Source organism: Cyanistes caeruleus, chromosome 3, assembly GCF_971803275.1.
Source record: "Cyanistes caeruleus chromosome 3, bCyaCae1.hap1.1, whole genome shotgun sequence".
In the NCBI taxonomy this organism is placed as follows: Eukaryota; Metazoa; Chordata; class Aves; order Passeriformes; family Paridae; genus Cyanistes; species Cyanistes caeruleus.
The window spans coordinates 7,004,306-7,024,095 of record NC_141703.1 but is presented as its reverse complement, the minus strand read 5'-3'; the positions used below and the strand labels follow the sequence as shown (position 1 = coordinate 7,024,095).

At 44.8% G+C, this 19,790-nt stretch overlaps 1 long non-coding RNA gene across 1 annotated transcript; it reads left to right on the top strand.

The window, feature by feature from the left end:
- The first annotated feature begins 14,369 nt into the window (after positions 1-14,369).
- LOC147653916 (uncharacterized) lies at positions 14,370-19,248 on the top strand. Its single transcript, XR_015284052.1, has 2 exons — positions 14,370-14,673; positions 14,751-19,248. It is a non-coding gene; the product is annotated as an uncharacterized LOC147653916 (long non-coding RNA).
- Positions 19,249-19,790: the final 542 nt, after the last annotated feature.

Here is a 19,790-nt window from a genome sequence, read left to right as displayed (position 1 = left end):
CATCCCAGCAGCGCAGCAGTAGCTGGTACCTTGCTCATCAAACCCAGCAATCTCTGCTTCTTCCTCATTAAAACAACCAGGGCTGCCCCCTGACTTGTCTGAGCCCATGCCTGAGTCACACATGATGTGGAAGAATGTGCTTCCAGGAAACCAGTCCTTTTCTCCAGGGCAGATAAGGCAGTGTTGTGAGATAAAAGGAAAGTTTACTAGGCAGCACTGATTTAATGATGTTAATAAACCACAGCTATTAGTCCAATTACATAAGAGCAGGTTACCTTGCCAGCCCTAATACCAGGAGATGATAAATGCAGATTAATCTCAGCTTCTTTACCGTATCCCATTCTCCAGATAGGGAATTAAATGCCTGAGTTTATCTTTTTGTAAATTGCCCTGATATAGTTTAATTCTATCTTACAGAGAGCTTTCTGCACAGCAAGGGAAATCCTTAGCTCTTCCCTTAAGCAGGGCTGAAACTGCTCTTAGCTTGCAGTTACTTGTAGGTTAAAAAGTGAGAATTTAGAGTGGTTTTCCCAGTTTCTTTCAGTTAGAAGTGGGGAAGGGGAGCAGTGTAGCCTGTGTCAGAAATGTAGCATTTTAGGTTGGTTTGTTTCCAAGCAGCTGTTTGGGGAGATGCTCAGCTCCCTGGGCACCACAATGGTGGCAGAATGGGGTTTTGTGCCAGGGGAGGGTTCCAAACACCAGAAGGCTGTCACCACCCAGTGACTCTGCTGCTCCTCACAGAGACAGCAGACAGGATCTGAGCTGCTGAGCCAGCAGCCACAGACTTACACATGGCACATTCCCTTCACTTCAGCCCATGGCTCACCCCCAAATGACCTGCCCTGCCTTCAAAATGATAATTTTGTGCCCCTAGAGCACTCTGCTGGCCTGGCCCTTAGTGAGGCAGCAACACAGGGGTGGGGGGCTTGTGCTGTCCCATGGCTTTAAAGATTTGTTCTCAAATAACTGCTCACAGCTGACTGAGTTGAGGGCAAGTGAGGAGAAGGGATCCCATTCCTGTTTGCATCCAACCTGGCATTTAGCTTAATTTCCTGTAGTTATACTTTGTCATTTGATCCTGTCCCTTGATCCTTGCATGAGGGACTAAACAACAGTGGCCACCCCAAATTACAGTGCTGGAAGTGATAGAAACACATGCTTTGAAATGTACAGTTCTGCTAGAAATAGGCAAATAATTTTAAATGTGTTTTAAAGATTAGTTCAGAGTGATTCTAATTATCCTATTCTAAAGCATATTTGCAAAAATTCCTGGACATGGGTCTTTCAGGCCAAATTTTATCTCAAAATGAACTCCCACAGCACTTGATATCATTGTGAGACCATTAATTATATCTTGGCAGAAACTGAGCCCCTATAATTAGGCTGATGCATCTGACAGATTATTTTTCACAAAAAAGTTGACCACAAATAGTTCTCAATCAAGCTAACAATCTTCCCATTTGTGAACCCCTATGCAAATGTAAAAGATAGAGTCCATCTTGCCTCTCTAGAGGGTTTGATATGATTTGGCACAACTTCCAGAGGAGCTTGAAGCCAATTTGTTGGTGGAATGAGCTAAGAGGTGATGAAAGAGCTTTAGGTCTTGGGCTATGAGAAGGCAGCTGGCCACACACTTAGATAAATGGAAAATAAAAGACATTATTGGATGAAATTACAAATATTCCCAGAGGTTTAGTGTACCCTGGAGTGCCTTTGCTTTCAGAGTGCAAAGACAGCCAAATGTCCCTCAGGCTCAGCCTTTCACTTCACATCCTTGAAAAGTTACTTAAGAAAAAATTACACAGCTTTTTTAAGTAGTTCACCATTTTTTACAGCTGGCAAACATGGGGTGTTTGACCCAGTTTGCTCTCAATAACTGGAACTTGCTCCTCATGTGCCCAAATTAAGGCCATGTGCCCTGGCTTAAGCTCTGCTTAGTGAGGTTTAAGCTGAGGGGTGGAGATAAGGACATGCACAGGGGTACAGAGAGGGACTGAGCTGGAGGGAGCTGCAGCCACATGCCTGCATCTGCTCAAGAATATTCTGCCTGTCTCACCCTCCAGCACAGCACCCTGGTGTGGAGCCTACCCTGTCCCTTCCTCATGTGGGGCCTTCTCTCTCCATGGCAAAGGGATATTTGATGAATTGCTGGGCAGTTTCAGAGATTTTGTTTTCTTTTTGCAAGCTTTAGTTTAGATTATATTAAAATATCATTTGTGAAAGAGGATATTTCTATTGGAAAGATGCAAGTTTTCTGCACAACTTTGTCTGTTCTATCCCTACAGAAAGGCATATATATATATAGATATATATATATTTAAACAACCAACATAAAATCAAAAGTTAAATTGTTGAGGGGCAGGAAATGTGCTAGAATCATTGTCCAAGGACAATATTCCTACTCAATGCAAAATCACTAATGCCTTCTAGTTACTAACTAGAGCTGCCTCAATAATACCACAGGTTGGAAATGATCCTTGAGATTCAAAGACACTTTTACTTATTTCATTTGATTTGTCAGATAAATGTGATAAATATATAAATAGCTGCTGAAAGTGAACCCTCACATGGAAGAAAAAGAAAGTTGGACTGCACATAGACTGAGGAGAAAGTCTGGGCTGTAGTATCCACAGAGGAGCAGATGAACAGCTTTTGTGAATGAGACTAATGACAAAGGCTTTTTAAATGTATATTCCCATAACTGCTATGAATAATAAACATTTCTGTTGGTACAATGCCCACTCATTTCAGCCTGATGAGAATTCCTACAAGGCTCCACTGTGGTAACTTCCCTCACAGACCAATGGCAGTCTGTGCTTTCCATTATCCTGGAATACTTGATATATTTTCATTACACTGGATACCTTGGCATGACTGATGTGCTTCTGGATGTCTCAACAGCCAAGGCTTCTTTTTGTCACAGAGCTGAACATTAGGATGTTTGGTAAGAGGTATGAATTTCTTTGTACCTCAGTGATGTGCAAAGCAAGCTTTTTGCATAATTCCTGCCTTTTCTCCTCCCATGGAAATATATTTTCTAAAACTTGTGAAGCCGTGGGCTTATTTATTTCAGCCTCTTTTCTTCCAGACACCTTTGTGCCCCTTGAGAATATTTTTACTGCAATACCTACACCCGTGATCTCCAGATGAGCACTCTGAGACAGTGAAGTGTCATTACCTTCAACTTTCCAAGCAGATAGACTAATGCAGGAAAGGAATTCGTCTCCCTTAACTTCAGCCTCGTGAGAAAGTCGAGCATCTGCTACAAGCTTGTTTTACATGCAGTCCTCATGGGCAGAGATCCCTTCAGGAGGTGATAAATGCTGTGTCTCTGAGGCACTTTTCTCTAGAGTGGGACAGTTCAGCCTCTGGAGGTGCCTTGGCTCCGGCAGTCCCAGAACACTGAGAGAACAATGAGCACCACCAGGATGCCTCATTTCTTAATTCAGTGCCTCTGCCTCCCTGTACAAACACATAGGAGAATGAGAACATGAATTGTTCATTCCAACACTGTAGCTTTTGCACAATGAAGTTTTGCAGTATTTTCTGATATTTATTCTATCGTATTCATGCTTATTTCTGTATTGTGTGTATTGCATTGTACTGTGTGTCCAGTCTTCCACGGTGGCAACAGCACTCAGGAGGTTCCCCTGGAAGGTTTTCTGGCAGTGACCAAAGCTGGAGCAGGTCAAGAGCCGTGTGTTTTTGCTAGGAGCACTGTTGGTTCAGACGCTGCTCTGAAGTTCACAGATCAATTCTTATTTTGTTTTCTCTGTGCACAGGTATCATGGCTTGGTAAAGGTTGATACAGCTCTTGTCTCAATATGCCAAGACTCTGCAGAGTAATGTATGCACAACTGTGAGACCTCTGCATGCTGGGAGCATTTCTTATTCCTTTTATGGCTGTAATTCTGTATCTTCAGGTGTGGAAGAACTGCCTGCCAGCATCTGTTTCATTATCTGTTGATAGTTAAGAAAAGTTGAATCTTAAACAGTTCTGTGCCTAAACTTCTTTCTTTCCTAAGGAAGAGAACTGTATAAAAAGGAGACATATTTTTCAATGTATTTCTTTGATGGACTTAGAGATGTGAAAGACTTATAAGGCTTGGGAAAAGGCTTGGAAAACAACATGTTACCACTACTCTTCCACTGTTTTATAGATGTTCAGGTTTCTGAAGCCCATAAATACATACATTGTCTCCTTTGGGTAGTGATTTCAAATCAAATCAGAATTTGACATAGTTCATAAATACAGATTTCATTACCATTCATTGTTAATGGTACATATTTGAACTTTTCATCCATATTCCTGTTTATGTATTAGGGAAGCAGTGATTTCTGGAGTCCACAGAAGGCAATTTGCAAGCAAGGAGGAAAGAAGACTCTTCATGATTTCCAATCTGAGCAGGGTGACTTTCTAAAGATGGAACAGATTGGAAAAAAAAAAGTCACAGAACAGGCAGGATCAACAAACAGGCTCCAGACAGTGAGATCACCCCTGCCAACTCCAGCCTTGGCTCCCACAGAGCCCCTGGTTGTGCACCTTCAGATTAGAAAAGAAGCTAAAATCATAAAGCACTAGCTCAGCTGTGGAAGATTATTAATGGGCAACCTCTTCCTCTTCACTCACACTGAGTGACCCCTTGCTGAAAGGAGTGGGACTATTTGGGGAGAAAGGTAATTGCTCTAAGTGAGCAGCCACTGTAATTTTCCAGCCCTTTCTACACTGCAAAAATAGCCCTGTCTGTACAGTTATATAAATGGATTGCTGGGGTAAAGGGAGCAAGGGTCTGCTTCTGAAGCAGAAGGAGGAGGACCTAAAGATCCAAGTGCACAGAGCCCTCAGCACCAGTTGCATTTAAATAAAACGAGTCCTGTGGGTCAGTCCTGTATAAAATGTCCTCATTTCTGCTCCCCAGGTCCCAGCCTGGGAGGGTTGTGGTGATACAGCAAGAGCAGCCTGGCAATGCATGTTTGCTCCCAAAATACTGCTCCCTGTGGATGTCCAGGCAGCTTGACAGCTGCATTGGGATGTTTGCATGGTTTGTGATCTGGCTCAACAAAATTATTTGGGGCCTTACCTTTGCAAGGAGGTACCTTTTCCCAGGGCTCACTCAAGTTTAAAGGAGAACTGGGCCAGTTCCAAGTGTGACCATGGCCAGCTATATTCCCTGCCCAGGAAAAAGTAGTACTGGGAGTTTCTGTATTTTCCTGGTTAGATTGTAGTTGTCAGATGATACTTTTATCTGATATGTCAGTTTAAAAGAGAAAATATTCATCTTGTAATTTGGATAGTGACTGCAAAATAGGATGTTTCTTATAATTTCAGATGTGCTTTTCCCTTTTGTCATCTGATTCTGTTCTGCCAGTTTCTGGGGAGATGGACTGAGAAGCCATTCACTGGACTATGTAAAATGAGCCAGATATCTCTTGTCTTCAGAGATCGTTCTTTTATTCCTTTCAATCACTCAGGTTGGTATCATATTATTGTATCATGTTACCTTATGTTATACTAATTTCTGGTTTCTGGTGCTGTATCTCTTAGAGTGTTTTGGTGAGCTGAACAGGCACCTTCTTACTGCTGCCAGTGTTTGTGACAATTATGGAAAACATTGACTTCTGCTTGGCATTAAATTGCATTTCAAGGGTTTCTGCAGCACATAAAAAAGGAGACTTGCTTATCATGGGTTGCTTTTACAAGCATTGATAAACAAATGCTATTGGCTTGTGCTGAGACTGACCATGTTTCAATGAGAAAACATAAATAGTCAGAGATATTTATTCATTACATGGAGAGCTTTGGCTTGAACCAGCTGCCTATGAGACATCCACTTCACATCCTGAGGTTTCCCAAAGCAAATGTTCAGTCTCCTCATGAAGGCAGGGCATGATTAAGGGTCTCTCAAAAGAAGTGAAACAAAAAAAAAAAACAAAAAACCCAAAAAACAAAAAAAAAACCAAAAAAACAAAACAAAAAAAACCCAACAACACACACAAAAAAAAAACCAAAACCCAAAAAATCGAAAAACAACTCTACTGATATGATGTAGCCCTATGAAAATGGGCTGAAGAGGAGTCAGTTCCTTACACATCTAAAGGATTTAAGTATGAAAAACTGAGCCTGACTATTTCAACATGGTCCATGGATACCTGCAAATTGCCACAAAGTGAAGTCCCAGATACAGCTATAATGGCTTTCAGAATGGATGCCATCAACAATCCCTGACAGGTTTCCACTGCTGAGTATGTTTAATTTTACTCACAAGAAAGTGCACCACCCATGGATCTCATGCCATTTTCAGTTTGGCACCCTTATAGAACAAAACCAGTGTGTTTCATGTAAGCTCTGTCATGGAAGGAAAAGAGTTTCAGTACACCACTCATTAGCATTTCAGATAAAAAAAAAAAATCATACTGTAATTAAAAAGAATGGGATTAAGCATTAAAGCACACATTGTCCCTGTGAGGAGCTGCAGGGGCAATGGCAGCTATTGCAGCGTGGGGAGATGGCTCAGGCAGGGTTAATAATGCTCCTTATTAGTGTGAACCAAGCCCAAGTGACAAAACAGGACTGAACTCACCCACGTCAGAAGCAGGTGCCCCTGCACTGACTGCAGGCTCTCAGCCAGCCAACATTTGTCTCACCTCATCTCTCAGAAGACAGCGCTGCTGACAGATCCTTTTATACCCATCCCTTTCTACATGCAGAAGATCCCTTTTTCCAAACACAGGAGCATCCTTCTCAAAGTCAGCAGAGGCTGGCCAAGACCTCTGCTTGGTTTGACTTCATTTTCCCAAATCACAGCACAGGGGACACATCACATCATAATTAACCCTTTGGTCTGCTGGGACCCAGAGCCACACTCTGAACCCACTGTCAGCCCGAACCACCCTAGCAGGCACCAGCCAGAGCTTTTTGCTCTCTGAGGCAGGTGTTTCCAGCTTGCTGTTTGTGATCTGTGAAGAGGTTAAAGCCAGCTAATGCAATTTGGTTCCAGTTCAGCAGAGCTTGTAAACACGTGGCTTAATTTGATTGGAATCCCTGGGACTGTTGTGTTGTGTGTTATTTCCCATGTGCTTTGCTAGCACAGCAAAACACTTCCCAGCTTTGTAGGCCTCTAGCAGACAGTAGGACTGTCTAGACAACACCCTAAACAACCATTGTTTTTCAGCAGTTTTTTGGTGGGAGCCAATCTATCTTCCTCCATGCATTTTGCAATGTGGCTCTGCCTAAATGCACTTCAGGGAGCCCAAGAACAGGCTCTGAGTGCACAGGATTTACACACCTTACATCACTGGATCCTGAAGTCCCAAGCTCTGGTTTTTGCCACCTCTATTAAGAGAAGTTTCAGAGGAGGCTGATTTTACAGCTATCTCAACCAGACAGCTGTGTTGTATTCCCTGTTTCCTGCTCCATATTGCATGGAGCAACAGAAATTACCTACTCTAAGTTCATGAGAAAAATGAAATTTCTTCTGAGAGAACAGAATATAAATTAAGAATCATCAAAATCATAAATTTTTATCCAAAAATATTATTGACTTTAGACCACAGAGCTGCTTTGTTAGTACACTGCTAGAAACTGAACAAGAAAGGGATGCAGCTTTTAAATTTATTATTTACAACATTTTAGAAAAGCAGCACATTTTTCTCATCTCTGCAACAGAAATTGAGCAATCCTGTGTTCATTTTCTGGTTGGTTGTGCCATTCCAAAAGAGCAATTTCAATTAAAGGGACATATGACCTTCTTTTGTCCTCAAAGGAGACTCATTTAGTCCTCTGGTGTAATGCAGCTGGGAGCAGCAAACAAAACCTTGTAAGCTATTTATCTAAGTGTAATGTTGTCTACTAAACCAGAGAAAACTGTCTCTATCTGGGTGTGTCAATGTAGGGCACAGGGATCTTGTGAGAATATCAGAAGAGCAATCAACAAAACTTAGGTGGTTTACAGCAAAAATGGAAAGTGCTGCAAATATCTGCGGTTATTTTTCTACTCTTTGGACATAGTTTCCAATTCTAGGTTTTTCCTGGCATTAATCAATCTAGATCTTTGATTAATATATTTCTGATTTTCTATAGATACAAAGGACTGTTAAACTTAGTTCTTGGGCCAGTGCATCATCTGCACCACAAAAACTGCAAAGTAGAGCATGTGAAATGAGCTGAGGTCTGTGCTTGGGTGTGTGTGTACAGAGAGGGGCACTACAGATTGCCAAGGAACTCTGCAGCAGGATCACACAGTTCACCAGCTAAACTAGAAGGTCAAACTTTATTTATACCCACATGGGCAGGGATGGGGCCAGAAAAAACAGAAAGGAAACAATATAAGAGCTTTAGAATATATGAATCATAGAAATATAGAAAGTTAGGTAACTAAAATAAAATGACATGCCTCTGAAATGATGCAGAAGGGCTGCACTCTCTAGGGGTGCCCTGGAAATGCCATAAGCTCATGGAAATAGGAGAGCTGGAAAAGGCAGAGGAGGAAAAGAAAAAGAAATGAGTGCCTGTGTCAACAACACAGCCCATGGATTCAGGTAATTACTTTGCAAGAGTGAGGGAGGGATTCTCTTGTCACTTAAAGAGACACAAACCTTGAGGAAGTGGAGTCACAGTCTTTGGTCAGGCAGACCAAGCTATTGTCCTAATGCACTGAACAATCAGAAGTGATGAGAGATCTGTGGGATTTTGTCTTTACTTTGTCCTTCTAAATCAGGGGGGAAAAAAGTGACTTGCCTTTTATTTAGTGGGTTTTTTGAAGGAATTAGCTGAGACTGGAGCTCTTTATTTGTAAAGACAAGGGGCAGATGTCTCTGGAAAAGAAAATGTTCCCATTGTCTTTCCTGAAGGAATAACAAAATGGGGATGATTTCTTCTCTATCTCCTTGCCACGGGACAGGGGTGAAAAAAAATTAAATCTCTCAGTTCAGACTCCTAAGTGAAAAAGCTACAGAGGAAACATCATTTGACTTTCTTATGTTTTACAGCAAATTTGCAGGTTTGGATTTGCAATTAGTTCACAGTGCAGCTGCCTGAAACTAAACCTGCTGGGGGAGTCCAGCTCTAAACAAACCCTGCTGTAACCCAGAGAATCAGAGGGAGAGGGAGAGGGAGAGGGAGAGGGAGAGGGAGAGGGAGAGGGAGAGGGAGAGGGAGAGGGAGAGGAGAGGAGAGGAGAGGAGAGGAGAGGAGAGGAGAGGAGAGGAGAGGAGAGGAGAGGAGAGGAGAGGAGAGGAGAGGAGAGGAGAGGAGAGGAGAGGAGAGGAGAGGAGAGGAGAGGAGAGGAGAGGAGAGGAGAGGAGAGGAGAGGAGAGGAGAGGAGAGGAGAGGAGAGGAGAGGAGAGGAGAGGAGAGGAGAGGAGAGGAGAGGAGAGGAGAGGAGAGGAGAGGAGAGGAGAGGAGAGGAGAGGAGAGGAGAGGAGAGGAGAGGAGAGGAGAGGAGAGGAGAGGAGAGGAGAGGAGAGGAGAGGAGAGGAGAGGAGAGGAGAGGAGAGGAGAGGAGAGGAGAGGAGAGGAGCATCCTCCCTGCGGCGGGGGCCGCGGTTGCCATGGGAGCGCGGATGTTTTCCCTTCCATCAGCATCTCGTCTGCCCCCAGCGCTCTGCCCTTACAGCCCCGCGGACCCGCAAATGCGGCTGACGTGGCTTTGGGAGCTCTCCACGCTTGTTGGAAGGAGGACCTACGGTTCAACCCTGCAATTCCTTTCTGCCCAGCTGGATTCATTTTTTTCTTTTTAGAGGGGGAGGGGGTGAACCAGGGAGGATGCAGTGTCCTGTTCACCATTTGAGCGCACGCTGCATGTGCAGGGCTCTGCCAAGAGCCGGCTCTCGGTGCTAGGGAGGATGCGGGACGATGCGGGAGGATGCAGGAGGATGCTGGAGGATGCTGGAGGATGCAGGAGGAAGCGGGACGATGCGGGAGGATGCGGGAGGATGCGGGAGGATGCAGGAGGATGCTGGAGGATGCAGGAGGAAGCGGGACGATGCGGGACGATGCGGGACGATGCGGGAGGATGCGGTGGAGGATGCGGGACGATGCGGGACGATGCGGGACGATGCGGGACGATGCTGGAGGATGCGGGAGGATGCGGGAGGATGCGGGAGGATGCGGGGGAGGATGCGGGAGGATGCGGGGGAGGATGCGGGACGATGCGGGAGGATGCGGGGGAGGATGCGGGGGAGGATGCGGGAGGATGCGGGGGAGGATGCGGGAGGATGCGGGAGGATGCTGGACGATGCGCGGAGCTGCCGCGGGCGGCCCCGGCCCCGCTCCCGATCCCATCCCCATCCCCGCTCCCGCTCCCCGCCGCTCCCGGCGGCTTTCCCGAGCCGATGCCGCCCTCTCGTGGGCTCCGGGGAGCTCCGGGCACCCCCGGCTCCCGCAGGAAATGAAAAAAAGCCACCATAAATCCGGGCTGCCCGCTGCTCTCCAGGCAAAGCCCGACCTTCCCAAAGGCAGAACTGGCAGGAGCGGCGCTCCTCAGGTTTTCCTTTCTTTTCTCCATTCGACACTCTCTGGTGTATTTTCAGACCGGATTGCAGGAGATGCGGGTGCCTGATGGACTGCTCGCACAGGCAGAGAGCGCCTGCCCGGGGCAATCGGCACAGGCAAACCAACCCTGGGGCTGCTCTGCTGGTTCATCAGCGGCCTGAGGAAGCCAGCCAGCTCTTCCATCCAACCCAAGGCACTGGGTTTCCCCTCGTCTCTAGCCAAAAAACCCTGCCAAAGCTGTCCTGCAGACTCAAATTGCATGTGGTGTTAAGCAGTTCTTAGGAGAAGGAAATTCTCCCTCTGGTAGCAAGTCTCCAAGGGAGGGAATCCGGAGTCAGCCTGAGATTTCAGACACTGCTTTAAATCTTGTGACCTCATCTGGCCAAAGCTAGTAAGGCTGAGGGTGTCCCTGCCCTGACAAAGGTTTTTCCTGGTGCCTTAGGCAAGGTTTCTGCTGTTGGGACTTGACCTGAGTGCCTGGACAGCTCTGGGATGCTGAACAGCAGCAACAAGGATGTTTGCACCTCACCTGGCCCCAAACTGCAGGGGAGCAAGCAGCCTGGGGAGCCTAGGGGAGTGGACAATATTTTTCTCCCCTAAATTAATCTTTCCATGGAAAAGGAGTGCAGGAACACCTAAGATTTCATCTCAAGAGCAAATCCTATTTATTTGCTGTTATCCACAATCCCCCTGGATCAGGAGGACCCAGCACTCCATCCCCCAGCACATCTGTGCAGCCGCTCCCTGGAGCTTGACAGCAGTTTGGGCATGAGGAAACAGCACTGCAGGGCTGCTGGTCTTGGAAGGATGACACCCAAAAATTAATGAGCATTGCTACATAAGTCTGGAGGATTTAAGCATGGCACTAGAGGGACCTGTGAGCATTTTACACCAAATGTGAGGGGTAAGAAGGCACCACAGGAACAGCTCCAGTTCAAACACTCACCAGTGTAGGAAAAAATCTTCAAGTGCAGATGCTCTTCCCAAGGACTTTATTGCATATCAAAGGCAATAACAATTTATTTCAGTGTATTCACTGTTAGATATAATAGCCAAACAGAGGTATGAAAGACCCAAGCTGACACTCTGGTTAAAATCCATTGCTCTGCCTAATCATTGTACAGCTGAACAACAAATCACCAGAGTGGCTATAAATCGTGTATTTGCATAAATAAATAAACGTAGTCTTGTGCAGACAGGTTTCCCATTGCATAATGTGGCTTTTCTAAGACCCTTCTGGGGACTTCTGAGTACTGCTTGTCAAGCTCCCAGTTCATCCCAAAATGTCACTTTTCCTCCTGGTTGAAAAGCACCAACATTTTGTTTTACCTGGTCCAGAGAACATCTGTGTGCAATTGGGCTGACCCGTGATAGAAAATGGGATTCAGACAAAAAAAATAGAAGAGACATCCTGGACATTTGTGGCCATGGAATAATCAATTACTCTCAATACAAATTTAGGAGGACTCACCACATTTTTTGGGGCCCTGCCCCATCCTGCCTCTAAACTAAAATCTTTCCTGCAGCTTTTTTGTGGTGCAAGGCTAAAAAGTTCCTGCTTGCCATCCCACTGTGGATGTAATTATTGCTATATATTCTCATTTTAGCACAGTTTGGTATGTTTGGGAAACAAAAGTCAGCAAATGCATGTGGTGATTAACCAGAGAGTTCATATTTTCTGCATAAGCAGAGGGAGCAGTGAGCTACTGATCACCTCTCTGTGAACCTTTACATTCTGTTTGCTCTGTCTCAGTCTCTTTGGTGTTCATTATTGCTTTCTCTCTCTCCTGCTTGATACAGTGAAGTAGACCTGAATATTTTGTGATTCCTTTAATAGGCTCAGTGCAGCAAAGTGCTTCCAGTTCACATACACTTCTTTTGATTTCAGGGAAAGAAAAACAAAGTTAAGGGCATTTTCATTAGTGGCTGTTTGCTGACTCAGTCCCTTCTAATTTTGCTCACAATCTTTATAAGAGTTTATCCAATAGTTTTTAAAGTAACTTTGTAATCGTGTCTTCACCTTAGAAAGTTCTCTTTTGCCACAATGTGTATCTACAAAGGGTGAAGCTGCTTTTCCCCACACTCAGTGCCAGGATCTGCACTTTAGGTGAAAATAAAGAACAGAGAAAAACAAGCTTGAGAGGTCACCATGAGAAAGATAATAGGACAAAGGGATGAAAGACTTGGCAAACCTAAATCCCTTTTTTATTATTATTTAATATTTTAAATCTGATCATCTTGACTGTGTTTAGGTGTACGTGTTCATACTACACAGGTGGTTTGTTTTTTAATATTGCTCACAACATTAAACATCAATTGCCAAGTATCCATCCAAAATAATGAAATATGACATTTAAAAGACATCTCATTTATTATTCTATTTCTGTGGGCACCATATGGCCCAAAAAATAGACTCAATTTTTCTTCCAATTTTAAAAATGGGTTTTCCAGACTGTCCAGCCTTCTGGTCAGTGCCTGTTGTTCCAGCTTCTTCAATGCCAGGAGTCACAAGTCACAAAACCCCTGAAGACCTGCAAAGCCAGTGCTCAGGAAAGTGAGGGTGTTGCTTGTCCACTGTTAAAACATATTTGTGTGCTAAGCCTTGGATGTAGTGATGGAAATTTCAGAAGTAAAAGAATTTTTCAACAGTTATTTTTAAGATTTTCTAAATATTTTACCTTATCAAGTTTTTCTGTAGAGCTCTGGGTAGGTGCTGCCTTGCACATGTGTGACATCCCCAGCAAAATCCTACCTCACCCTGCACAGGGGGCATCAATAGCACCCCCTGCAGAGGTAATGGCAATTAAAATATCAAAGCAATAATTTGTCCAATCACTGGTAAAAGCCAAAAGAGGATCCTGGGTCAGCTTCATCTCATTGTGTCTTCCTGATGGTCCTCACCAAGGCCATTTGCTTGACAGATTATTTCAGGTCTCTTTGCCAACACTGGAGAGGTAGGATTCTGATCTCCTTTTAACTGCACAGCACATCTTCTCCACACACAGATGTAAAAATCTCATCCTGTTTCTTTTTATTTCAGAAAACTATTTCAGACTCCACTAGCAACTGTGTCAGACCATGACTTCTCTCAACCTGTCTTATTTTGCCTTTATTTCCACCTCTGCCCACCAGATGTGGTCTGATGCTGGTTTAGGGAAGCCTTTCTGTCACAGTCCAGCTTATTAATTCCAGCAGAAAAAGTCAGGAAGAATGCCAAACAAATTCTGCATGAGCTAGCCATGTCTCTAGAGCTCCCACTGCCCTTTAACTCTGACCTCATCTCTCCCCTCACAAGTCCTTCCAACAGAGGCCAACCACCACACAAGACTGACCTACCTTCAGTCCATGTCCTCACAGGAGATTACATGCAATAAATAGTGGCCAACACAAAGCACCTCTACACTTATTGATGTAGATGCAGATTTGCTGGGGTTTCGAGTCATTTCATTGCTTAACTGAACAAGGGATCTCCACCATCAGTACTTTTGCTTGTATCTTAAGCCCCAGCTTGGCTACAGCTGTGGAATATTTTATTGACTTTTGCATAATTTTTCCACAAAGACATTTTTGCTTTGGGCAAAGTCAAAGGCTTTGTGCAAAGTCAGAGGCTTTGGGTTTTTTTCTGTATTATTCCCCTGACTTGGTGGTCTAAGTCATGCATGAGAAATATGGGTTTCAGCATAATTGCATGCCTAATGAAGCTTGAAATGAATGGTGTTGTCCACTGATGAACGAATGGTGGACATTGACCCACATCATGGCTTTAAGCCTTTTTAGTTGGGATTGATTAGCAGCAATTAGCACACAGCATGTGGAGCCCCAGGTGTTCTCCTCTGCAGAATCAGATATCACAGACCCCCAGTGATGCCCAACACCTGGCCCCAGGGAGCTCTGCAGCACAGGTGTGTCTGTCCTGGGTGAGCCCAGCCCCAGGAGCTGAGGGCACTGCAGGAACCTGATCCTGCATGAGTGAGAGCAGCGCCACACAGCTGGCACTGTGCTCAGAGATGAGACTGCAGCTAATGCAGGGCACCCTGGACATGCCTTTCCTTGCTCTGCTCTTCACCTTGGGCTGGTCTGAGTGAGGAAACAACCCCACAGACATCCTGGGGTTTTCTGTGTGGGGACTCAGTGCCTGGCTGTGCTTTGATCTTCAGCAGATGTGTCTCCCACACTCACAGGTCAGCACAGCATAATTTACATTCCCAGTGGCAAAGCTAAGAAAATGAGAGGACTCATCTTTTCTTTGGTTCAACAGGTATGAGAGCAACTATTTCCCAAAGTGTTTCAACAGTGCTGAAGCATTTGAGATGTGCACAACAAGCAATGTACCAGTGCTTTTTCTAAGCTCTTTCCCAGCAGGGTCCTGCCCTTTAACCAACTTCTCTGAATATTGCTGTCTTCTTGGATCAACAGCTTGTCCTGTTGGGAATGTATACCTGAATTTTATTTCATAAAATAACTTCTTCTCAGTTAATGGCTTGGTTCAGCATAACCTGCCAAATGCCCATTTGTAATATTTACACCAGTTTATCCCAAATAAAGCTCTTCCCACAAAGCAAACATTATGAAAAACCTCTAAATAGGAGATCAGAGCAATTTAATTGACCAGTCATGAAATACAGACATCTGGGTGTGAAAAGTAGTTTGTTTCTTTGCAGAGGAGCCAGTAATTTCTCTCAGCACTGAAAGATAACCAAGCAGAAATGGCCAGCCTGTGCCTGCCCACAACTCCTCCAGACCCTTCTCCTTCCTCTTGTCTCCACTCACTCCTTGCACCCTGCAGCAGCTGGAATTTGGCCACCTCTGGAGAGGTGCCTCTCTCCAGACCCACACATTTTCCCTGGCCAGGGGCAATGCTGAGGCTCAGGGACAGAGCCCAGCTCCAGCCAAATCCAGTTAATTGCTTCTTGTCTGCAGCATTCACTGTCCTGGAGTATCCATCAGTTGGAGTGTGCAAATCTTGCACCATCGGCCTAAAATCCCCCCAGAGAGTCTCTGTCAATATTAAACATTCTGCAGGAGGTTTATCTTAGAACACATTGAAGTTGTAAAATAATGTCACAGAACATTAGAATAACACAGAAAAAATATATATTTTTTTTAATCTACAGGAATTAACTACTCAATTAATTCAGCATGGGGTTGAGTCAATGATATTGAGGGTGGTCAGATCCATCCTGTGAGAGGATATTTTTCTTCAGGGTGCTGCAGGTTGTGGATGGGTGGGACTCAGGAGTAAGAAATGCCCCCAGAGCATTGCTGTCTCCACAGATTGCTGTCCAGTAGAAGCTTTGAAAGCACAGGTTCCTAGAGACTGCCCAAGAGAGAAAAAATCATCACATCTTTCAAAAGGCACAAATATTTCTGGAGTCCTTGCAGCATTAGAAGCTGGGATATCTTTTAAAAGAGTTGGTGCAATTTTGGGTTTCGATACTTTTTATGTGATTTGGCTTTGAGCAAGAGCTGAGTTGGGGAATTTGAATATGTTATTCTAACTGGAGGTCAGGGAGAAAAAGGAAGCAAAGAAATAAACATCATGTCTGTTAATGTCTAAAATATTAATTTGAGCTTGAAGTCCAGTAGAGTTGTTAAAGATCCAGTACAGCTCTGGAGTTTTGCTTTTCTGGCTCCAGCTAAGCAGCAAGGAAGATGCTGGTGCCTTTATTGTATTTTAAAAGCCTCATTATAAAGCCCCATTCCTTATCCTTATCCAATGAACTGTCTGGTCCTGGGCTGGAGGACATCTTTCACACTTGAGAAGTGACCCATCAGGAAAGCAAATGCCTTGGCTTTTCCAGGCAGGCTGTCAGAGGTGGAATGGAGCTGGGTAACAGCCTGCTCCAAAGGAGGTGGCCACTCCAGACACAGCTCTGCTCTTTTCCCTGGAGAGGCTTTCCCACAGGGTTTAGGGGCAGAGTGCCCAGGGCATCCCACAAATTGCATCCCTAAGGAGTCTGCTCAGCAGGGAGTGGTGGAGATGATCCAATCCATCCCTGTTCCAGTTCGTGAGGATGCAAACTGCCCCAAAATTAATCAGGGAACAGCCCCAGCCAATCAGCCTGACAAAGTTGTGAGAGGAGGAGAGAGGAAGAGGAAAGGGGAGATTCCAAAGGTGCTGGTGCCAGAGGAGTCACTGACTCTTGGGGGAGAGCAGTTGTCAGGGTGGGAAGGGGAGGCTGCTGCGGAGCAGGGACAGCACTTACCCCTGCTGAGGGGGTGTAAGTCCACTGCAAACCACAGATAGGCTGCAAAAACTAGAAAATAGCTCTGGTAAACAAAGAGAGAGAGTCAGACAAGCTCTGAAACTGGGGAAATCATCTAAAATATTGTCTTTCCATTTTGTACCTTAGAGAGTGAAATGCTCAACAAAAAACTTGATCTTTTACTTTCCCAGAATGCATTTTTTTTTTCTTTTTGTTTTACCGCTTTTGAAAAGAAAACACCTGTCTTGAAAACATAGGTGGCATCTTTTACTTTTCCAGAGGTATTCAGTGCCAACAGAACTGGCATCTACTTTGCATGCCCATCCCTGGGCAAGCAGGGCAATCCCAGGATGGGATTGAGTACCCACCAAACTGGAGAATTTCAGAATTTCGGAAAACTGAACACAGTCCAGCCTGATCACAGAACTGTTTGGGTTGGAAGGGATCTTTACAGGCCATCTAGTCCAAACCCCTGCAGTGAGAAGAGACATCTTTAATTAGATCAGGTTCCTCAGTTCCCTGTCCAACGTGACCTTGACTGTTTCCAGGGATGGGGGATCCACCACTTCTCTGGGAAACTGATTCCAGTGTTTCACCACCCTCATCATAAGAAATTTCATTCTTATAGCTAACCTGAATCTACCATCTTTTAGTTTAAAAGCATTTCCTCTCATCTTATCACGACAGGCCCTGCTAAAAAATCTGTCTCCAGGTGTGGGAGTCAAGTACCAGAAGCTGGAGAGAAAGAGGCAGTGGAGTGACAGCCTGTTACTGTGTGACTCTTTATTGTCACAGTTTAGGCCTAGATATCTTCTTTACTTTTAATTGGCAGCTGGGGATTACCACCAAGTCTTTTATTTGTGTTTTGGAAGCAGGAGAGTTAATTCAAGCCAGCTGTGTGGGAATGTTATTTTTCTTAGCCTGTGAAATATCTGTAATCCACTATTTGAGGTCTGTTACAGCACCTAAAGCCCTGATGTTAATTCTTCAGGTTAAGCTTAGCCAGCTTACAGTTTTATCTCTGAATATCTACATGTAAGCCAGTGGTGCCTCAGCTGCAGTGGTGGCTGTCAGGGGTACACATCCTGTTCTCTTTCTCTGTCCAGATAAAACTGAGATTGTCAATTCCCTGGAAAACGTCGTGATCTGGGCTAAATCTTCGTAGCTACAACCCTTTCTGGCATGGTTATGAATATGAAGCCTGTCACATTCCTGCTCATTGCCATGCTTTCAAATGTCTCCATTAAATGTCACTGAAGTGAAGGAGCTGAACATCATTGTTTCAGTGAACAAAGGACCAGTGATGTGCCGTGCTGCCCGTGGGACCAGCAGCCTCAGAAAACTGATTCAGCTTCTGTGGCTTACAGTGTTCCATGAATTCAGGCAGAAACAGATGTGGAACTCCACCTGGTTCACTTTCCCAGCATCTCCTCTGTGCCTGGGCCACTGCCTCTGTCCTGGACAGCGCTGGAGCACCGGGAGGAGAAGATGCTGGTGCCTGTGGAACTTTCCTCCTCTGGTCTGTGAGGAGCTCATGAGGCTTGAGAAAAGGAGTCCCACCCCAGAGTGGGGTCAAACTCCTGGCAGCAGCATTTCTTCATGCAGTAATACCGGTGTAGGTGGCCCTGTCCTCTGTCCCAGTCCCATCTGTACAGGACAGTGTCGTGTCCTGCTCTCCATCGTGGTGCCCACAGGGCAGTGTGGGACCCAGCAGAGTGGCACTGGTGGGCCCCTGTCCCCCAGAACTGAGCCAGGAGCAGGTGAGGGACAAGGAGATAAATGAGCACAGTGACACATTCAGCACCCAGGGGGCTTGGCAGGCTGATCTTGCTAGGAGACAACGAGGAAAAGCAACACCTGATTTTCCTGTCAGGAAAGCAACACCTGATTTATACCACATCTTACAGTGCCAGCACTGTGGGTTAACTGGATTTTGAATAACTTATTTCCAAACATTGTACAAATATTTCATATGTCTCCCAGCCTGTGTTTTGGTGTGGAAAGTAAAAGAGGGAAAACATTTATTACAGGAGAGTACTAGCACAAGCAGCATGTAGGTGTGGAAGGAGATCTGTATTTCTAATTGTCACAAAACATCCTGTCTCCAGAAGCTTGTTCCTGAGGGTACCATGCATTTTTACATAAATCATTATTCTTGGACAGAAATCATAAATACACTTCTGGAAATACTGTAGGTTTGTACCAGCTGCCTCAGGCCTGACTGTAGAGAAACAAGAATAAAGAAAAAGACTACTGAAAGCCCAGGATTTCTTTTCCTAGAATCATGCCCAAAATTTCTGTGTTTTTCTCAAACTTACTACAGCTGTTGGATTTTCCGTACAACTGAGATGCAAAACTGCCAATTCTTCTGCCTCCACCAAGAACCCCACTTATGACACTTTGTCTTTAAAGCTTTGGATTGCAGGTCCTTAAGATTTATGGAAATCTTGGAATGTGCTGATTTTAAATGAGTGAGCTTCTGCTGTCCAGAGCTGCAGAGAAGAAAGTGCACCTGAAACTTCTCTAATACAGCAAAAGAAATAGCACAAATGCCTCTTTTCTTTCTATGATTCTCCTTTGTTCCAAAGAGTTTTAATCCAATTTTTTCTTTATACAGGGTCTGTGTATCTTAGAACATATTGAAGTAGCAAAATAATGTCCAGGCCTGTCTGATGGTATATATTATATATATATATATATATATATATATATATATATATATATATACATATGCTTGGCAATATGCCATCCCCCAGACCTGGAAGCTCTGAGAATAAGGCCATGTGTACCCCGTGGTTTGGGGGTAGCCACTGGCCAGGTTGTTTCCTCTATCCCCTGTCTGCACCTCTGGTAATCAGGTATAAACACCATAAACATCAGCAGATGGCTTCAGCCTTGTCCTCATGGGCAGCTGGAGAGGGGCTGCTGGGCACTGAGAGGTCACTTCTCAGGGGCTACAAAATGTCAGCTGGGTTTCAGAACTTCTCCTGACAACTCCCAGAGCATGATGAGACAGAGGTAAAGAGGATGCAGCATCCCTCTGAGACATCAGGTGTTTCTGATGGTGATCCTCCCCATCCTCCTCCTCCTCA